Below are 19,047 nucleotides of genomic sequence, written 5' to 3'. Positions count from 1 at the left end.
CTAATTCTTGCTGGTGACAGTGCATTCTAAAGGAAGTCCTTGAGGAAATCTCTTGGTATCTATGCAATAATTAGAGACCATATAGTTCATCTATACCGATTTAAACTGCTTTTAATTTGTAAGATCTAGCTCCCGAGAGTACCACTTATCATGATTATTAGTACCATTAGAATTAGTGCAGGAAGATTTTCCATTAGACTAAATACAGGCATTAGCTTGGAAGTTTTTGAAAGCAGCAGTAAATGGTGTTTGTGTCCAGTCTGTCTTCACTAGTCCTCCTCTTGTAGCCCAATCATCTGCATTCCATATGCTTGCATAAATCCTCATCGCTTGGCCTTTTGGGTAAGGAGCTCCAATTGATTCCAAGTTCTTGAATTCTTTAATTGGTCAACCGTCAACATAGAATCTGTAAAAAAAAAAGATAATCAAAAAGAATTTGGCACCGTAATTTTATAGTAAACTCTTGGCAACATGACATGCACTGTGAGGAACTTATATACACAAACTTACACAATATGCCCTAGATTCTAGAGGACTGAATAGGTGTGAAAATCAGTTGTTGGATTAACCCATAGGTAGAATTCGCTCCCTGTTTCCTTTTCCATGTTTTAGTATTATGTTTATTGCAAGAACCAATAAATAACTAAAGAATATATTGTTCCAGTGCGGGAGAGTGTTAATGGTACTTGCATAGAATATGGTAGCAGGTGCAGTGAGTTGCCAGTGTACAAGCTTGAGTTGCATATCGAACTTGCCAAAAGATACTCATTCTTGAATTTGGGCTTTGAGCCGGAGGGCTTTCTCTAGGGAAAGTGTGACAACATTGCCATTGTTGAGTATTTTACCACGCCCATCTCCCCATGTGATGTCAACATCTTGGTAAATGTTTCCGTGACAACCATCAAAGAACCCACCATATAAGGGATGTTATTAACAAGAGTGTTAAAGAATTTGGCGGACAAGGATAGGTAGCCATGTGAGTATATTCTTCAAGCTTGATAGTGTTTAGGCAAGGCAGTAGTAGTATATGTATTTTTAAGATATGGTACAATTTTTTTCAATTTGGTGACTATTTATAGGAAATCGAAGGAGTGGTAGACTAGGAATTTTTTTTGCACTAAAGAGAAACACAGACAATCACATCAACATCAATAAACATCAAGCAACACTAATCAAAATAACAATCACAAAGCACTTATAGACTAATATTACTTGTCAAGCATGCGCTTATGTTCGATGATTACCCCATCGTCTAGGAGGTTCTAACTCAATCCCGTTATGTAGTTAAAATCTACTTTTCACATAATGCATGCACGCATATCTTATTAATCACTAAGTCTCATCAATCTCATTTGCATTTAAACGCATGCTTATTGTAAAGGGGAGAGAAGAAAATGCATATACATACATATATGTATAATATACTACTCACACTAAGACGCTCCAAAACTAAGCTCCATCCGTCGCGCTTAATGACACCGGGTTATCTAATCACAAATATAGAAATTAGAGTTTATAAATTTTATATTTCTAATTAATTATCATGAGACTATATTACAAACAATTCAATTAAAATATCAAACAAAAAAATTAAAATAACCCAACATGATTTTTGAAGTAACTCCATCATGCAACTTAATAAAATTAAAGATTAGCTACTAACCCTATCATGGAATTATTTTAAGATGAGGTAGAGGTACTAATCTTAAAAATAGAAATTGAGATAGTGAACAAAATAAGAAAATTAAAAAACTTATATTTAGCTCAAGAATAACCTTAAAATAACTTAACTTTTCAAGCATCAGCTTCTAACTAATCACTAGTTCTTCAATTAAAACTCTAAGCAAAGAGCCTCATTACTTGTGCCAACACAAATCTTATGTTCTTTGAGCTCCAATCTTCAAGCACAGACCATTTTAATAAACTTCAACTTCTAATCCAGTCATAATAGCTAATCAACAAAAAGTTAGTATCTTAAGCTAGTTTAAAAAGTGGCTAGAAGAGCAACTTAACTCTTCAAGTTGATAGCTTCTAACTCATGATCAGTTCTTCAATTAAAACACTAAACAAAGAGCCTCATCACTTGTGCCGATGCAAACCTTATATTCTTCAAGCTCCAATCTTCAAGCACATACCATTTCTTACAAGCTTCAACTTACAATCTAGTCATAATAGCTAATGAGCGAAGTTAGTATCTTAAGCTAATTTAAAAGTGGCTAGGAGACCAAGTGAGTTGGATTTGGACAAAGAAATCTTTTCCATAAACATGCAAAGAGATAATTAGAGGAAGATAATGGTGATTAGTAAAAATTGTAAGAAATAATGTAGAAAGAAAGAAAAATTAGGATATAAATGATTACTTGAAATATTAAATTTAAAAATAAAATTGTGACTAGATACGGGTTTAAAAATAAAATGATTACTTGAAATATTAAATTAGTAAAAATTTAAAAATAGTACCTTAGATTTGATAGTTTAATATGCTTGAAGGGTCTAAGGTTTCCATTGATATGATTCTAGATAGATCTTGGGTAATGAAATCAAACTTATATACGGGTTTAATCCTTTGATATAGGTTAGGTTCGTACCATTCACCCGTACATTATATCAAATTGGGAAAAGAATAATGAGAAAAAATTGCAATAGGAGTAAATATAAGCAAATGTAGATATATCAACAATTTTTGGAGTAATGATTGAAATATATAAGCAACCATGTAGGTACAGCAGGTGCAAGAACACCCACTATTAACCAATTCTCATCTTTTTCTTCATTCAACTGTTGGATTGAAGTACACGAAACAACCATCTTTTCTTAAGTCGCCTCTACACATGAACATCACAATGGCAGAAATGAATATTGACAAAGGCTATCCACTGATTAAAAGAATGCACTATAATTTCAAAACTAATAGGAAAAACTTTAAGATGTGAATAGTACAAAGAGTGAAGATAGGTACCAAAAATATTTGCATGTTCTTGAACAAACACAAGGCTACTACATGCAAGCAGCATATCAATCTGCAAGGGAAGAAGATATACAAGAAAGAATAAGAAGTGTTAAACAAACTAATCTAGAGGTATAGCCATCATTCCACTGACTAAGAAACCTGTTGAAAAATATAAACAACTACATTATAAAATAAATCTCATGATAACACAAATCAATTGAAAGTATGAGATGCAATTATATATTTAAACATAATATACAACATGTAATTATAGAAAATAAATGCATGATGATTGAAAACGATGCTTCTTTGTGACCATGAGCATTATAGTGCTCCACAATATGGCGTGTACCATATGCAATACCATGTCCGACACTGATCGACCAACATTCTACTCGATATATTTGACATGAAAATTATATGATGCATGAGTGAACACGTGCGACTTGATACATACGAACACTATTGAAATACCATCGGACACAACGCTCAAGTTCAAAACTTAGAGAAAATGATAAAACTATTTTAAAAATATTTTCAATCTCTTTAAAATGCTTATAATACTTTTGAAGCTCCATAGATACATACTTTATCTATAGGTTCATCTTGAAGTCTCGTGTATTATAGTTCTCTGAATATCTGACTTTCGAATCCTCTAGTAGTTCGTTAAGAAAATGATCCTCTTCGAAACCAAGAGGGTCTCCACTTTCGCTATCTAATCAGTTTATTTGGATAGTGGTAGTTTTTTTTTTGACGATTAATTAACCTCAAAATGACACGAGCACAAACAATCACATCAACATCAATAAACAACAAGCAACAACAGTTATAAAAAAATAACTAAGCACTTCTAGACTAATATTACTTGTCCAGAATGCACCCATGGTCTGATGATTGCCCCATCTTCTAGGAGGTTCTAACTCAATCCTAATAAGCAATTAAAATCTATTTTTCATATAATGCATGCATGCATATCATATTAATCACTAAGTGTCATCAATCTCATTCGCATTTAAAGACATGCTTAATGCAAATAGGAGAGGCGATAATGCATATAGATCTATATATATATGTATAATATCGCATACGGTCGATGCTCCAATAATAAGCTCCTTGCGGTAGCGCTTGATGACTCCGGGTTATCTAAATATAAATATACAAATTAGGGTTTACAAATTCTATAGTTCTAATCCTATTACCCATCACTACACACAGTAAACATAATAATTCTCATCAAACTACATCGCAAACAATTCAATTCAATCATCAAACAGAAACCAAATTAAAGAAAACCAACATAGTCAATAATCATCATTTGAAATAATCCAAAGCTCTTACTTTGTCATGCAACTTAATAAAATTAAAGATTAGCTACTAACCCAATCATGAAATTATTTAGACATGAGGTAGAGGTACTAATCTTAGAAATGGAAATGAAGATAGTGAACAAAATAAGAAAATTAATAAGTTATAATTAGCCTAAAAATCACCCTAAAACCACTTAACTCTTCAAGTTAATAGCTTCAAATTCATCATCAGTTCTTCAATTAAAACTCTAAACAAAGAGCCTTCAACATCACCTGTGCTGACCCAAACCTTATGTTCTTCGAGCTTCAATCCTCAAGCGCGGACCATGTCTAACAAGTTTCAATTTCCAATTCAGTCATAATAGCCAATCAACAAAATATTAGTATGTTAAGCAATCTTAAAAGTGGCTAGGAGAGCAATAGAGTTGGATTTGATCAAATAAGCCTTTCCCTTAGACATGTAAAGAGATAAGTAGAGGAAGGAAGATGATGGTGAATAGTAAATATTGTGGAGAATATGTAGAGAAAAAAATTAGGATATAAATAGTTACTTGGGACATTAAATTTAAAAACAATAGGTAAAACCATACTGTTATCTTCTAACTTGCTCATGCAAGGAGACATGTGTATCCATGCCATATTTCCTTTTAATCCTCCAATTAAATTAAAACTATCCTAATAACCGTATAATAAAATAAATCCTTAATAGACTAAAAGGAAATGTGTCCTCTACATATGTTGCCAAGTAACATCCCACTATCAAGCTATAATAGTTCATTTAGTCCATCCATCATAATTAGGAAACATAAATCCACTAGCTCCCATTTACTATTAAAACAAAAATTTAATTCATGTAATATCTTCACCCTCAAAATTTTATTATCTAACAAAAATCAATTTACTCCTTAAGTCCAAAAGAAATTAAATATATAGACTTAACTTATCTAAAATTCTAAAATATAAAAGTATAACCTACTATAATTAAACTTTAGTTATTTAATAATTTTCTCGTAAAAAAATCATTTAAAATAACTCTCAAAAAAATAATCCAAACACCACAAAATTAAAAAAGTGATAAAATATAAATTGTTGTAAATTTCTCCTATGACTACCCCTAGACCCATTAGTACCCCTAATACCATATTATTTGAAACCTCTTTGAGCATCCACTCCGCTATGACACACAATAATTATTATTTAAAACATCTTTGAGCAATCACATATATTTCACCAATAAGCAGTCATATCATTATGCACTCGCGATCACTATACAGTTTATTATGAACCCTTAGGCGTCAACTAACTATTGTTCGAATGTCATCCATACAAAGAACTTTGATCTATTGTGAGTCTTATTCGAACCATTCAAAGTACTTTAATAATTCTTAGTAAAATATATTTTAGTATACTTTTCATTATCGCTTTTTGTTTAAAACTTGCATCATTATGTCCGACACTAACTGACCAACATTCCACTAACATGAAAATTATATGATGCACGAGTGAACACATGCGACTTGATACATGTAAAGACTACTGAAATACCATCGGACATAATGTTCAAGTTCAAAACTTAGAGAAAATGATAAACCCATCTTAAGAATATTTTCAATCCTTTTTAAAATGCTTATAATTTACTTTTCAAGATATATAGATTCATACCTTATATATAGGTTCATTTTGAAGTCTCGTGGATCATAATGTTTTAGACATCTGACTTTTGAACTCTCTAGTAATCCGTTACAAATATGATCCTCTTCAAAACCGAGAGGGTCTCCCCACTTTTGCTATCCAATCAATCTATTTGGATAGCGGTAGTATTTTTTTCTGACGACTAATTAACCTCATAATGATACAAACACAACCAACCACATCAATTTCAATAAACAACAAGCAACAATAATAGTCATAATAAGAATAACAAAGTACTTCTAGACTAGTATTACATGTCAAGCCTGCACCCATAGTCCAATGATTGCCCCATCATCTAAGAGGTTCTAACTCAATCTCGTTATACAATTAAAATCTATTTTTCACATAATGCATGCATGCATATCATATTAATCACTAAGTGTCATCAATCTCTTTCGCATTTAAAGGCATGCTTAATGCAAAGGGGAGAGTGGATAATGCATATACATATATAAACAATATACTACTCACAGTACGACGCTCCATAACTAAGCTTCATGCGGCGCACTTGATAACTGTGGGTTATATAATCAGAAATAGACAAATGAGAGTTTACAAATTCTTAAGTTCTAATCCTATTACCCATCCCCACATGTGATACACACTACAATTCTCATCACAATGTCACAAGCAATTAAATTCAATCATAAAAAAAATAAAGCAATTGAAAGAAAAAAAATATTCCAACATAGTCAATAATCATCATTTGAAGTAACCCAAAGCTCTTACTCACTTCATCATGAAACTTAATAAAATTAAAGATTAGCTACTAACCTAATCATGGAATTATTTAGAGATGATGTAAAGGTACTAATCTTAGAAATGGAGTTGGATTTGATCAAAGAGGACTTTACCATAGACATACATAGAGATAACTAGAGGTAGAGGATGGTGAATAGTAAAAATTGTAGAGAATATGTAGAGAGAAAAAAAAACAATTACCATAAAAATGGTTACTTAAGATATTAAATTTAAAAATAAAAGGGATATAAATTAAAACTAAATTGGTACATTCTAACTTACTCAGGCAAGAGGACATGTAAATGTAACCAAAACATCAATCAAATGGCTAGATCTGGGCAGTGCTAAAGCATTGCAAAAGAAATAGAATGCAAAGTGCAGGTTCATCTAGGCATTTTCTGCAACTTTTTCTCTACAATACACAAAACACCAAAACATTGAAGGAACAATGAAGTAAAATATGCCTTAAGGTACTTCCCTGCTTATTGCAGGTTTACTGAATTTGGATATTTGCAGCCGGTCTTAAAAATCATAATAGTATATTTAAAGGTTAAAAACAAAATCTAGTAGACAAGCTAGGTATTAGGCACTTAGAACTTCATTCAAGAAGTCGATCAGTCAATCCCTAGCCAGCTTGGCTCTAAGGTCATAGAACTTACTCACATGTGTTGCCAAATTTTACTATCAACTTTAAGCACCAATCTTACGCAAGGGCCTTTGGATTTATTTAAAAAATTCACAACTGATTTATAAAAATTTGTAGCATAATTGATTTGCAGGTTAATATCATTGGAGTAATACTTTGCTCAAAGTCCTTTTTGTCTGTTTTTTCATTTATTTCCTTAGAGAGAGGTGGAGGGAGTGGGATGGACTAGGAGAAAACAATGACTAATAGGAGTTCCAGCAGAAATAGAACGAACAAGAAAGTTTCATTATATTGTGCACTTACTGAAAAAACATTGTCCTAATCATTTATTGTTCTGTACCTAGTGATATGTCATAAAAGTTATTCAATTGCAAATTCAGAAACAAGATGTCATGCATACTTGACTGGCTGCATTCAAGGCCCTCGTCACCTCATAGAGATTGGCATATCTTTTGCAGCAACAGCACCAAGAATAGCAGTACCCAATAGAACAGGCTTGCTTTCTCGTGGTAGTATAATAGGGCAACCTGCACCAGTCATGAACAAGTAAGCATTAAGTTTGTTAACATGCACAACATTGAAAAAAATAACTGAAAACTATTATTCTCAAAAGTAGTCAGAGCAAGCTATCAGTCATAAAAAACTAGTATTCAATTCACAACTCAAATTTGAAGCTTTTCACCAACTCATAGTTTTAAAATGAATAGACTAAATTAACCTTTTTATTATTTAGTTAATCTTATTTACTATTCTTTTAATTTTAATTTAAAATAACTTAATTTGAATTTTTTTACAAAGAAATAACAATTTAAATTATTTCTTATATCCCTTAAAAATACTAATTTAATATTAAAATAAAATATTTGTTATTTCTTTTAATTAAATTCTTCTGGAAGAATAATAAATACGACACTTTAATAAAAAGGAGAAAAAATAATTAAATTGATGTCTACATCATTAAACATATAAACAACACCAACTATAGATAACTTTATCAAACACAATTTTTTGTTTACATTGATAGTTTCTTTTTCTCTTTATGTAGTTTATTTAAATATTATGCAAATTGCAGATATCAGATAACCTCTCTCTGCCTCCATTTAATTCACGTAGAACCATTAGTCCAGAACGACATGAGATTGTTCGAAACTTTCTAGTCAAAGACCTTGAGGCTTTAAGTGTGAAGCCATTCCAATGGCGGAATCAATAACAAGTTGATAAGAAAAACAAAAATCGGAAGCATCATTTATTTTCAGAGCTCTGAACTGTTGTAAAATCTCTGGGTTATGTACTTGATGAAAATGCCAATCAACTTTACAAAGATTTCTTTCTGAGATTTTATCAACTCTTATGATCCTGCACAAGTTTACACAAGTCCTGAGTAGCAGCAGGACCTATTCCAAGCTTTAGCAATTAATGCACATTGAGATAGTTGCTGCTTATAAAGCTCCCGGAATACTCGGTATTTGGCATCATGATACTGCTTCAACTTAGGGTCTTTTGATGGATGAATAACCTGGAAAAGAGTCAGGTTAATTACATTGAATCAAGTGGATATTAATAAAAAAAATATATATGACGACATAATAGAACAGTTTGCACAAGTCTTAATCCCAGGTTAGCAGCTACTTACATTTTAGAATATCCAGGTTAGCAGCTACAGTCCTCTCAATTTGCATTAACATACAACTCCTATTGATTTTGAAATTAACGGGAGCCAATCTATGTACCGTTGACAATAAAATAGCAAGTTGTTACTAATCAAACATAATAGATAACTATTCAAAACATATTGACTAGTAAAGGCAGTGCTGCGTAGAAAAATAAATTAATGTAGTTTAAGGCTATGCAGAGGTGGTTTATTAATGTAATCAAACTTCAACCAAATGACTAGACCTAGACAGTGCTAAAATATGGCATAAGAAACAAAATGCAAGTGAAAACTCATTTAGGCAATTTCTGCAACTTCTTCTCTATAATACACAAAACACCAAAACTTTGAAGGAGCAATGAGGTAAAGTCTGTCATGGGTTGTTGAATTCTACCATCAACTTCAAGCCCCGATCTTAAGCAAGGGCCTTTAGATTTATTTTTTCACAACTGATCTATAAAATTTTGTAGCATAATTGAGGTCAACGTCATTGAAGTAATACTTCCTTCAAAGTCGTTTTGTCTATTTTTCTCATTTATTTCTTAGAGAGGTGGAGGAAGGTGGAAGGAATGGAACGAACCAAGAGAAAACAATGACTAATTGGAATTCTAGCAAAAACAGAACGCATAAGAAAAGTTGCATTATGTTTTGCACTCACTTAAAACCTCTCCCCTAGTCATTTATTGTTTTGTATGTAGTTATATGTCATAAAAGTTATGAATTGAACTGAAGATTTAGAAACAAGAGCTCATGCATCCCTGACCGGCTGCATTCAAGGCCATCATGGCCTCACTGAGACTGGCATATTTTACGACAACAGCACCAAGAATAACAACACCTAATACTCGTGGTAATACAATAGGGCAACCTACACCAGTCATGAACAAGTAAGTATTAAGTTTGTTAACATGCACACAACACTGAAAAAATAATAGAAAAGCTATTACTCTCAAAAATAGTCAGAGCAAGCTATCATAGTCTTACAATACTGAATTTAGTGCATGTTTCTTTAATTGTATATATGTTCTAAAAGACAAAATTGTAGCAATCCCAACCTACACAGTTCTCCTAACTCTGAAACTCACTATGAACCTGATATCAAGAAAAATAAAATTCAAAGAATCATGAGATTTAGTGTTTTGGTCTAATTTTATAATTTCAACACCCAAAAGGTATTTCCATAATTTCTAGCTTTGCAAGGGGAATTTCTGTAATTTCCAGTTTTGCTGGAACAATAGTTAAAATTCATTTTTAAAAGTCTTTATTTATTTTAAGTGCGAATTAAAAGTTTAACTTAATTTAGTAGTGGTAGGATTAGTTTAGCCTATAAATATCTAGGCTTATAACAATTATTATTAAAAGTTTTCCAAGTTTATTAACAAATATTTCCTGCAAATTGTTGGTCTAGAATTGTGTGTTTAAATCTTCTTTAGGTGTGATCCGAAACCTTTGATGTTTTGACTCTTAGAAGTTTTCTTGTCTTTTCTTTTCTATTCCTCTATTTCATATCAGAATTTCTGCTAAATCAGATATGAAATTCAATCTTAACCTTTATTTTTTCAAGAAATCAACATAGAACAGGTTTCCTAAATTCCTCCTACATCAAAACCTTATTGGTATAACTATACAAGGTTCAATTTGAGGTTTCATCAACTATTCAAGCCACCAATTCAAGATTGAAAGACTTTCCTAACAACGTATATTCACAATAATTAATAACTAGAGAACATTGAGACTTCACGATATATTATATCAAATTGGGAAAAGAATAATGAGAAAAAATTGCAGTGGCAACAATGAAACTTTATGAAGGCTATCCATTGATCAAAAGAATGCACTATAATTTTAAAATCAGTGGAAAACATTTTAAGATGTCAATAATATAAAGAGATTATGAAGATAAGTACCAATAATATCTGCATATTCTTGAACAAACACAGTTTCTTGAAAGGCCACTACATGCAAGCAGCATGTCACCTGCAAGGGAAGAAGATATACAAGAAAGAACAGGAAGTGTTAAAACAAATTACATATGGAGGTATAGCCATCATTCCACTGAGTAAGAAACACATAGCTAAAAATATAAACAACTACATTATAAAACAAATCTCATAATAATACAAATCAACTGAAAGTATGAGATGCAGTTATATATTTAAACATAATATAAAACATGTCATTACAAAAAAATAAATGCGTGAAGATTAAAAGCAATGCTTCTTACTTTGTGACCATGAGCATTGCAATGCTCCACAATATGGTGTGTATCGTATGCAATACCCTGCATGGCAGCAAGGTATGAAAGAGCCAATTGTCTATCACTAATGTAAAGGGTCATGCCACATCCCTTTACCTTTGGATATGCAACAAGAGACCTGTAGCATAAAGAATTTAAAAGCTCAATGATTAATAAAAAAAATTAGGCACTATAACCTGAAAAGGCCTTATATTCACTAATCATTTACCTGTTCCATGAAAGTCGGGAAGAACATTTACATCTTATGTTAAAGTAGCAAATGCAGCATTTAGGTCATCCATTATAGTCCTCAAAATATTGTTCAATAGTTCAAACAATGAAATGTCTGGAAGACAAGGATAAGTAATATATGATCAAACATAGTTATTAAAGGTGCATAATTAGGTGTATGCTTGAGAGACGTGACGTGCAAAAGAGAAGAAAATAAAAGAATAAACTTCTAAAAGAAATTGAAATTTTAGACAGACGCATATATATTTATATAATCAAGAAGAGGAACACTCTCCATGATCCCCACACTACAAGCATAAGCATCAATCAGTGAAGTCCCAACAGGAGTTCCAGCTTCAGGACCTAGTTCCTAAACATATAGGCAAATACTTGAAATAAACAATATAGAAATGTCCCATAGGTTTATGGTTGATAATAATAGATCCACTTTGCAAAGCCTAGATAAAGGTTATGTGCCAAAATTTAGCACCTAATCAAATGCGACTTGGTCAATGGACCTCAATGAAGCACCATCTGAAATCAATGTGAATTCTTCAATATAAAATTTCTTGCCTTCGCAGCTGCAAGAGTCAAACCAGAACCCAGAGAATGACCAAGGAAAGCTACACTTCATCCTGTTTGATGTCAGGTAAAAATAAGAGTAAAATATCGGTAAATGCAGAACTAAAATGATATGTTAAAAGCCAACAACATTATGCTTTGCTTCTTTTTTTATAGATACAGAACTATGTTTCAAATTGTATAATAAATAAATTTTATCAATGTGCATCATAAAAGAAGAAAGTGTTATAATCAGATAAATCATGGAGTTGAGGGTGTACTCTATTGCTATGCTCGTTCAACATAAGAATCTATAAGTGACACAACCTGGAAATCAGTCTTAACATAAGAAGTTCTAAAAAACCCTTTCCTTATGTTGATGGCAAGTTTTAAATAAAGTATCATGAAATTGATATCAAAACCAGTGCAATAATAAAAGATCTAATAAGATTATATCAGAATGAATCAGGCACCACTTTCAACTTACACTAAGGGCTTAAATCCCATAAATTCTTGTATAGAAGCCTGTTAGATATTCATTGAATTAAAAGGGGTAATTGCAATTTTCAAACTAGACAGCAATCCAAAGAAACAAGGAAGATCCCTAATTCTAGTTTAGAAAATTCTCTCCGGGTAGTCCCTAGAAAAATGGTCATAAGTCAAGATCCAACCGTTGGATCAAAGTGCCATTTTATACCCATAAACTACACAGACATGAAACAACATACCCAAAAATCAATCATTCATGTGTCGTAGAATTCGGCATATTAATTTTCAAACTTGACTGTCAAGAAAAAACTTAAAACAGAATTCAGGGCTTAAGCAAATAAATATTAAAATCAACCTTTAATTACAAAACCAAAGCTCCCACCAGCAATATATCAACAAATATATCACATACTAATTACATGGCATTAAAAAAATAGATTTTCTCAAGCAATTAATCAGCAAATATATCACATACATAATCAACAAACTGTCATATATGACAGATTTCTGAGGCTCTACTCAAAATTGTCTCAAAAAATTCTAGGAAGCATTATTGGTACCATCTTTTCCATATCACAAAGACATTAAGTCTAGTTTCATTTCTAATTGGTCTTCTGCCATTTGGAAAGGTGAACAAAGAGAACTAAATAAAACATTGTAGATACGTCAATCTGTCAGGTCAGATTGACCATAAAAATCTAATACTCAATTTTACTTCCAAAACAGCAGAATTAGGCCTTCCACAAAATAAATAGTTTTAGAGGACGGATCAAAGTTTCTATAGGTTCAGATTTCGCCTCTTTTGGAGTTGTGGAACTCTAGATAATGCTCAAACAAGTGGACTGTCACACACAGGACAGAAATCCGAAATTCCAATCAAATTCACACTTCGATGGACCAACCTAAAATTTACATAATTTGGCATAGCACCAATCTAACATCTCATGCCACAATACAAAAATTAAGCCATAAACATAAAATCAAACACAGCACAGTCAATAATCATCATTTAAAGTAACCCAAACCCTTATTCATTTCATGCAACTAAATAAAATTAAAGAATAGTTACTAACATAATGATGGAGATAGTAACAAAATAAGCAAATTAAGAAGTTATAATTAGCCCAAGAATCATTCTCAAACAATGTAACTCTTGGACTTGATAGCTTCAAACTCATTATCAGTTCTCCAATTTAAACTCTAAACAGCCTTCGACTTCGCTTGTGCCAACCTAATCCTTATGTACTTCGAGCTTCAATCTTCAAGCATGGACCAAATCGTACAAGCATCAATTTCCAATCAAATCATAATATCACATGCCTAAAATTAGTAAACCCAACTCATGCCAACAAGAAGTTAGTATCTTAAACAAGCTTAAAGAATAGCTAGGAGAGCTATGGAGTTGGATTTAATAAAAAAAGCCTTTACTATTGACATACAAAGCCATAATTAGAGGGAAAGGATGGTGAACAGTAAAAATTGTAGAGAATATATAGCGAGAAAAGAAAATTAGGACATAAATGGTTACTTGAGATGTTAAATTTAAAAACATAAAGAGATATTAATTAAAACTAAATTGGTATGTTCTAACTTACTCATACAAAAGGACATGCGTCTCTACAATATCCACTATCAATGTCATATTTTCACTTTAATCCTCCTATTAAATGAAAACTAAACTTTATTCTAAATAATTATCTAATAAAATAAATTCTTGATATACTTAAAGAATAAGTGTCCTCTACATATTTTTCCACCTCAAGTACTATCCCACTATCAAGCTGTAACCATTTATTATTAACAGAAAAAGTATTAACTCATATAATATCTTCCTCCTCAAAATTTTGTTATTTAATGAAAAATCACTTTAATCCTTAAATCCAAAATAAATTAACAATATACATATAATTTATTTAAAATTCAAAAGTAAAAGTGTAAACTACTACAATTAAATTCCAATTATTTAATAATTTTCTCGTAAATAATAATTTAAAATAACAACTCTCACCAAAATAACCCTAACACTATGAAATTACTAAACGATAAAATTTAAATTGCTGTAAATTTTAGTATAATTTTTCATTTTCTCTTTGTTTTAAACTCACATCATTGTGTCTGAGACCGACAACCAATATGCTACTCGATGTATTTGAAATGTGAATTTTATGATGCATGAATGAACATGTGCGACTCAATACATATGCAGACTACTGAAAGACTATCGGACACAAGGCTCAAGTTCAAAACTTAGAAAAATGAGAATGCTATTTGAAAACAATTTTAATCATTTTATTCAATGCTCATAATATTTTTGAAGCTATATAGAAACATCTTTATATATAGGGTCATTTCAAACTCTAATGGACCATGATTCTCTGAATATCGGACTTTTGAACCCTCTAGTAATCCATCAAGAAGGAAAGTAATTTCTAAGTAGAATAAAGAGAATGAAAGCCCAAATGTTCAATCCTCTGAGTAAAGAATCACTCATGCTTACTTGTAGAATGTCAAAGTTATTACAGAACACCCTAACATAAACAATATGATAAAAATGATAAACATAAAACATGTTATTTTTCTATCAATTAATGACCAAGATAACAGTAGAAACTTCTATTAGTCACCTGACAGACATAGCTTTCTGCGAATTAAAGCACAATAAAAAGCTAAATATTTGTTGTACTGGATGTATGTATATTCTATTAAACGTGTAATATGATCTGCACTATAAATTTTGACAAGAAGATTAATTTACTACTAATTTTTTTGCTTCTATAATATAACTACATCTCCCAAAGGACATATAGATAACTGAGAAGCAACCAATGATATAGAAGAAAAGAACAATTGGCAAAAAACAAAGAGAGGGGCAGTAGCCTTACAACCCGTGAAAATTAAGCTACTCCCTCCAAGTTTGTATCGCAGAGCATTTCAGATGAAAGTTCAAGATATAATACAAGTAGAATCATGAAAATATTGATATCAAGAATCAAATTACTCATTGTTTTAAGCAACAACTATAAAAAACAAAGAGACCTGACTATTGCTTAATATAATTATTATATCAACATATTTAGTTACATTATGTACAATTTCCATCCAACATCTAAATTCCAGTAAAATCTCATTCTAGCAAACCTATTAGCATAAAAATGCACGAGTCTCATGCGTTGGCAAGAAAATATATGGTTTCTGTTCTTTTGTATTGTGATAAACATTAAATTCAAGCAGTTGCCATTTATAATTGATACCATACTAATATCATTTCAGAAATTCAAACATGTTCAATTTCAGTGTCAAAACCTTAATTAGAGAGACAAAGAAGAAATAATGTTAAAATCACACATTGTCTTCATAGAAACAAAACGTGCAAAAGATACAACAGCATGAGCATCAATTAGTGAAGTCCCCACAGGAGTTCTAGCTTCAAGACCTAGTTCCTAAACATACAGGCAAATACTTAGAAATGTACCATAGGTTTATGGCTGATAATAAATAAATCCACCCTCCACAACCCAAATAAAGGTTATGTGCCAAAATTTTAGCGTCTAATCAAATATGTTTGGCCAGTGGACCTCAACGAAGCGCCACTTGAAATCTATATGAATTCTTCAATACAAAATTTATTGCCTTCGCAACTGTAGGAGTGAGACCAGAACCTAGAGGATGACCAGGGAAAGATAAATTTTATTATTATAAAAAAATATCAATCCAGTTCTTAAGTATAAAAGAAAGTAAATTTAAAGACTTAACTTATCTAAAATTTTAAAATAATAAAATATAACCTACTTCAATTAAACTCGAGTTATTTAATAATTTTATCGTAAAACAATCATTTAAAATAACTATCAACAAAATAATCAAAACCCCACGAAATTATTAAATGATTAAATTTAAATTATTATAAATTTCTCTTATGAGTACACCCTAGACCCATCAATATCCCTAACACCATGTTATTTAAAACCTCTTTAAGCATCCACGCAATCGTGACACAGTAATTATTATTTAAAGCCTCCCTGACCAATCATAAGCAATTCACCAATAAGCAATCATATTATTATGCACTCGCAATCACTATACAGTTTACTGTGATGTCTCAAGTGTCGAACGTCATCCATGCATAGAACTTTGATCTATCGAGTCTTGTTCGAACCCTTCAATATACTTTAATAATTCTTAGTAAAATATATTTTAGTATACTTTTCATTTTCGCTTTGTTTAAAACTTGCAGCATTATGTCTGAGACCGACCGACCGATACGCTACTCGACGTATTTGACATGAAATATATATGATGCATGAGTGAACACGTGCGACTCGATGCATGTAAAGTGTATTGAAAGACCATCGGACACAATGCTCAAGTTTAAAACTTTACGAAAATGATAAAAATATTTTGAAAATAGTTTCAATCTTTTTTAAAATGCTTATAATACTTTTGAAAATTTATAGGTTCATTTCGAAGTCTCGTGCATCATAATTATCTGAACATCTGACTTTCAAGCCTTCTAGATCCACTAAGAATATGATCCTCTAGTAGACTGAAAGGCTCCCCACTTTCACTGTCCAATCGGTATATTTGGATAGTGGCAGTATTTTTTTTAAGACTGATTAACATCATATTAAATATACGAACACACACAATCACATCAACATCAATAAACAACAAGCAACACTAATCAAAATAACAATAACAAAGCACTTGTAGGCTAATATTACTTGCCAAGCATATGCCTATATCCAATGATTACCCCATCGTCTAGGAGGTTCTAACTCAATCCCATTTTGCAGTTAAAATCTACTTTTTTCACATAATGCATGTGGGCATATCATCTTAATCACTAAGTCTCATCAATCTCATTCGCATTTAAACGTATGCTTATTGCAAAGGTGAGAGGAGAAAATGCATATGTATACATATATGTATAATATACAACTGGTAGTAAGACGCTCCAAAACTAAGCTCCATCCATCGTGCTTAAGTATATTATACATACTTTTCATTTTCACTTTGTTCAAAACTTGCAGCATTATGTAGGGCTAGTCGATATGCTACTCGACGTATTTGACATGAAACATATATGATGAATGAGTGAACACGTGCGCCTTGATGCATGTGAAGTGTATTGAAAGACCATCGGACACAACGCTCAAGTTTAAAAACTTTGCGAAAATGGTAAAACCATTTCGAAAATAGTTTCAATCTTCTTTAAAATGCTTATAATACTTTTGAAAATTTATATCTTCATTCGAAGTCTCGTGGATCATAATTCTCTGAATATCTGACTTTCAAGCCCTCTAGATCCACTAAAAATATGATCTTCCAGTAAACTGAGAGGGTCCCCACTTTCACTATCAAATCAGTCTAATAAAAAAAGATCAAACACAGGCAATCACATCAATATCAATAAACAGCAAGCAACACTAATCAAAATAACAATAACAAAACACTTGTAGATTAATATTACTTATCAAGTATGCTCCTACGTCTGATGATTACCCCATCGTCTAGGAGGTTCTAACTCAATCCTGTTATACAGTTAAAATCTACTCTTTCACATAATGCATGCGAGCATATCATATTAATCACTAAGTTTTATCAATGTCATTCGCATTTAAATGCATGCTTATTGTAAAGGGGAAAGCAGAAAATGCATATACATACATATATGTATAATATATTACTCATAGTAAGACGATCCAAAACTAAGCTCCATTCATCATGCTTAAAGAGCTTGAGGCTTTACGTGTGAAGCCATTCCTACGGTGGAATCAATAACAAGTTGACAAGAAAATCAAAAATCGGAAGCATCATTTATTTTCAGAGCTCTGAACTATTGTAAAATCTTTGGGCTATATACCTAGTGAAAATGCCAATCAACTTTACAAAAATTTCTTTTTGAGATTTTATCAAACTCCCATGATCCTGCACAAGTTTCCACAAGTCTTGATTAGCAGCAAGACCTATTCTAAAGCTTTAATTATTAATGCATGTTGAGATAGTTGTTGCTCATAAAGCTCGCAGAATACTCGGTATTTGGCATCATGACACTGCTTCACCTTTGGGTCTTTTGATGGATGAATGACCTGGAAACGGTCATGTTAATTAAACTGAATCAAATGGATATTAATAAAAAAAATATATGACGATAGAGTAGAACAGTTTGCATAAGTATTAATCCCAGGTTAGCAGCTACTTACATTTTAGAATATTGGTTTAATGTTTAATCAAGTGAAGCAAGCTGCATATACCACCCCCACAGTCCTCTCAGTTTACAAATTTTTTTATATAGTAACATACAACTCTCTATTGATTTTGAAATTAATGGGAGTCAATCCATGTACTGTTGACAACAAAATAGCAAGTTGTTACTAATACAAAACATATTGACTAGTAAAGACAATGCTGAGTAGAAAAAACAAATTAATGTAGTTTAAGGCTATGCAGAGGTGGTTTATTAATGTAATCAAAACTTCAACCAAATGAGTAGATCCGGGCAGTGCTAAAGTATGGCATAAGAAACAAGTAAGTGAAAATTCA

The 19,047-nt window shown here is 31.6% G+C and overlaps 1 pseudogene; it reads right to left on the bottom strand.

Annotated features, from left to right (window-relative positions):
• Window positions 1-744, bottom strand: LOC125369896 (annotated as a pseudogene).
• Window positions 745-19,047: the final 18,303 nt, after the last annotated feature.

The sequence above is a fragment of the Ricinus communis genome, chromosome 1 (genome assembly GCF_019578655.1).
Source record: "Ricinus communis isolate WT05 ecotype wild-type chromosome 1, ASM1957865v1, whole genome shotgun sequence".
Lineage (NCBI taxonomy): Eukaryota > Viridiplantae > Streptophyta > Magnoliopsida > Malpighiales > Euphorbiaceae > Ricinus > Ricinus communis.
The sequence above is the reverse complement of the archived record's forward strand: the minus strand, read 5'-3'. Positions and strand labels throughout refer to the sequence as shown.